A 4,865-nucleotide genomic window follows, 5' to 3' on the forward strand; every position below is an offset into this window, starting at 1 on the left:
AGCCTCACTTGCAAGCAGCAACACAGTATGCCAATTCCATAACCTCTATGAAAATGTGAAGCAGCAAAAATGAGCTTATTCTCACAGCACAGTAGAAGTAGTTTTTTTTTCAAAGCACAGTAATACCAAACCAGCCCTTAATTGGCCATTGTTTATTGAAGCTCTGTTAGCTTGGTTTGTTTGGAGCTCACATGGTTAATGTAAGAATGGTTATTACTGAGCTTGGAAATCTCCTAGTTCCCCACCACGACGACGATCACTTGAGTGCTTCGACTGATGATCATTTGAATGGCGTTGTGTACTTGGGTTATTAATTGGATCTTTAACCGGAATCTGCTTGCTTGGATTGTTCGTTTGCTCGCTTAATTGCCCGCTTACCTTGTCGTGTCCGCCTAACGGAACTTGCATTGTCGTGTCTGCCTAACGGAACTTGCCTTGTCATGTCCGCCTAACGGAGCTTGTATCCGCATCTGCTTGTTGGCAAACTCAGGACGTGTACCGCCATGAGTTTGATGGGGGGTGTTGGAAAATAGTTATTTATTTAATGTTTAGATTTGGGCTTAGCCCATTAGAATTAAGTTTTTGTTTCCTTGCTTATTAGGGACTAGGGTTAGTTTATTATAAATATAAAACTTTGTTATTCAGAGATAATAAGCCAGTCAAGATGTAGTCTCTTCGGTTCATATAGCCTTTTTGGCAATTCCATTTAATAAAGTTTTATATTCAGTTTGTTTGTTTGTTTGTTGTGTACTCTGATATTCAACTCTACATGATCTAAATTTATAGTTTTACAACATAATTTTCGCATGAGAATATTAGTTAGTTTGCATGAAATATATATGAATGCGAACATAACGAGATTGGGTTAAGTTGCAAGACTATAATACCATTAGGAATATTTTTTCCAAACACTAACATATTATGAGATCAAATTGTAAATATAGATTATTGATGACATAAAACTACAATCCAGAAATATGAAATGCTAGATATCTCTTGATCTATGCTCCCGTTCGTATAGAGAAACAAGAAAAAGAGAATGAAAGCATAAATAGTCGCCAAGAGCTTTGATTGCGTTCCCTGGAAAAAAATGGAGAGGTGCACTGGTGAAAACGTCTCTTCCCCTCTGTTTTCCCTGATGGTAGCTATGGCCATCCTACAATTCTAATTTTTTGCAATTCTTTTTGTTATTTAATGGCCAAGTTGAATTTCCACTAAAGACATTTTTAAGTTGGGTGAAGAGATAAAACAAATCGGGAACTAATAAAAAATCCTTAAAAACTTTAGTTTTAATGAAAAATGACAAAAAAATGTGTAAATGAATATAGTACCAGAAAAGGTAAAAAAAATTTAAAAAAAAAAATATATATATATATATATATGTCAATGATCAATAGGTTATATCAGTTTCCTAGTAATTGTACATTAAGTGAATAGAGATTCAGAACTTCCAAAAAGATATTGGAGTAATAAATTACGGTACTAATGTTAATATTGCATTAAGACCTCATTGGACAATACAATAATACGCCCAACATAAGTGCTATTTAAGAGAAATAGTGAGCAAAATAACCCTATAAATACAGGTCTTGTCCCTTCCAACCCTCACAAGTATTTGCACAAGAAAACCAAGCAAAGCATTTGGTAATCGTCATCTAATTATTTCTTCACTCTTTTATCATCCTCCAGAGAAGTCTACTATATATGGTGATGAAGATCAAGAAACCTAGCCAAGGTCGCCAAAAGATTGCCATTGCCAAAATACCAAAGAGAAATAATTTACAAGTCACATTCTCTAAACGTCGTTCAGGGCTCTTCAAGAAGGCCAGTGAACTATGCACGCTTTGTGGGGTTGAGATTGTAATCATAGTCTTCTCTCCTGCCAACAAGCCCTTCTCATTTGGCCACCCCGAGGTTGATTCCATCGTCAACTGCTTCGCAGCTCGAAAACCCTTACCCTAATTTCCAAGCAGGATCAACAGGTTCTACTCAACAGCTTGTTGAGGCTCACAGGAATGCTAATGTCCAGGAGCTTAACATGCATGCAGCTCACCCAGGTTGTGAACCAGTTGGAGGCTGAGAAAAAATGTGAGAAGCACTTGATAAAATAAGCAAAGCTACTGAAAAACAGTGTTGGTGGGAAAGGCTTGTGGACGAACTAGCGTTTCATGAGCTTCAGATATTGAATGCTTCAATGGAGGAGCTCAAGAAAAATGTGACAAAACAAGCCAATTGGATTTTGATGGAGTCTAGTGCTGCTGCTGCTGCTGCTAATTGTTCATCATCATCACCATTTTTTCAGAAGGAACAATGGTGTTGTTCAACGTGATGATCTTCGTTGTTTCGAAAGCAAAATTAAACCGACAGTTCAAATTGATATGCATATAGTTTTGGTTATGCTGGGCATGGTCCTTTCTGAGTTTTTTATGTTCTTTAATTTCTTTTGAAGGGGAGTTACAAGCTAAGGTAGCACCTCGCTATGATTATCATTATATTACTTTGTTCATCTCTCTTTCTATTACAAGCTAATGGATTTTCTTTATTATTGTTTATCTAAATATTGATTGTCATTGAATCCCTTAATTAATTAATGAAAAGGAAACAAGTTTGTTACAGTTTAGTAAGCGCATGATCGATGCACACACTTATCAGTGGCTAAAAGGCTTGTCCCCAATGTCAGCGACTAATTTTCTTGTTGTAGGGAATGCGAATGAATCAATATAAAGAGGTTAATTAAAGGTGAATATTAATACCTGCAGGGTTTCACCAATCATTTAAATGGCATCGTTATTGTAATTAACTCTTTTATAAACTGAATTAATTAGTTATCTAAGTACTCTTACAGCCACGCAGGTTTGTTCCTCTTGTGTCAAGTTTTTTTTGAGATAAAGTACGGTATTCATTGAATAGAGAAATACGTACATAATCGAGGATAGGGTGCTAACAGTGGGCCTCAATAAAAATCTTGTCGGGGCTTTCAACCCGATCGAAGGCAAAAAAAGTGTCTCGCACCAATTAACTATTAAGACTATCCTCTGATAATAAATCATTAATAACATCAGGAGGTTCTTCAAACCAAGAAAGTGGATGATCAAGCGTAATACTCAACCGTGCAAGTCGATGTGCCACTTTATTCGTCTCTCTAGGTCCGAAAGAAATCTTCCATGCTTAAACCCCTGAAGGATCTGCTGTGTATCCGCAAAGAGATAAACAAGGTGACCATGCAATGCTGTTCCAGCATTCTGAATAGCAGCTACCACCAATAGAGCATCACCTTCCATCTGTACCTGTTCCTCACTCCATCTCTGCGCAAACACAGTTGCTGCCCGTGCAGCAGCAGCTTCTGCATGCATTGCTGAACCAATCCCATACTCCCGACTCACCATTGCAGCCATGAAACCTCCTGTGGCATTTCGAACGACAACCCCAATACCCCCATATGAACCATTCTTCTCCTAAGCAGCATCTAAGTTACACTTTAGCCAACCAGAGTTCGGGTGTTTCCATTTCTGAACACGAACCGTTGCTTCGGGTGGTTGAACCTCATTCCATTTCTTAAATTCTGACAGCCACGTTTGAACTTTAAGTTGGACATCCAGGGGGGATGCATCAACACCATTCCATAAAAACTCGTTGCGTACCTTCCATACACTCCACACTAACACGAGAATAAACTCAAAACTGTCCTTAGTTGCTATTTTTGCCATATTGGTCAACCACCCACCGAAACCTTCTTCTACCCTATAAAACGTACGAATTCTCAAAGGGCTACCAAACCAAATAGCAGCTGATCGTGGGCACTGTAACAAAGCATGCTCAACTGTCTCTGCCGCTTTATTGCAGAACCCACAAATTAACTTACTGGGTCTATCGGACAACAATTACAAGAAAAGGAAATATTTTTTCGGAAAAATTAGTATCCGGTCCCTAGTTCTTACTGTTCATTGACTAAGATCTTATTAGTTCTCAAATTTTGATTCAAGTCCCTATCATTAATGTGATAATGAATTTACATGTTTATTATATAATTTTTAATACAAAAATTAGTAATTAAATTAGGGTTTAATACTCACACCTCTATTAAACTTCTAATTAATTTTCAATTCAAACATTTCCAAAATAATAAAAAATTAAATTAAATTAAGTTTGTACCTATTAGTTTTTTTTATATATAAAAAGATTCTCAATTTTTTTAATCTTAAATGTACCCATTCATATAATTTTTCAATTTTTTTAATCTTAAATGTACCCATTCTCAAATATATCAATTTGTTATATGTAAAATGTACCCTTTTTTTAATATAAAATCCATTCAAAATTTTTAATCCATGTTTAAACTTATATGGGTACATTTTTTTCGTTGATTTGAGAATGTATCCATGTTTTGGTACAATAACTTTTTTTGTTAATTTTGGTTAATGTACCCATACATATATGTATATACACACACACACAATATAATAGAGAGTATAATTTATATTTTATTATTTTTAATCCCATAAATTATGGGTTTTATTTAAAATCTCATTAATATAAACAATTACAAATTTCAATTTTTAATTTTTAATTTAAAAATATAGTAACTTACATTATTACATTAATGTCAGGGACCTCAATAAAAAACTAAAAACTAACAATGTTTCAATTAAAGAATATTGATAGCTAAGGACCGCATCCAAAGTGTCCCTATTTTTTCTCACTACTCTTAAATTGTGTTGATTGCCATTAGATGAGATCACAAATTTGTGTAGTTTATAAATTAAATAACACTCATTTAACTGCAATCAATATGGTGATGATGCTTACCACGACTTTAGGGTTGGAAGTGTATATGTCTAGTAACTTGTTGATGTGCATTATGATCC

At 35.1% G+C, this 4,865-nt stretch overlaps 1 pseudogene; it reads left to right on the forward strand.

The window, feature by feature from the left end:
* The first annotated feature begins 1,704 nt into the window (after positions 1-1,704).
* LOC126621671 (agamous-like MADS-box protein AGL62) lies at positions 1,705-2,419 on the forward strand (annotated as a pseudogene).
* The last annotated feature ends 2,446 nt before the right edge of the window (positions 2,420-4,865 follow it).

This window comes from Malus sylvestris, chromosome 5 (genome assembly GCF_916048215.2).
Source record: "Malus sylvestris chromosome 5, drMalSylv7.2, whole genome shotgun sequence".
NCBI classification, from domain to species: domain Eukaryota; kingdom Viridiplantae; phylum Streptophyta; class Magnoliopsida; order Rosales; family Rosaceae; genus Malus; species Malus sylvestris.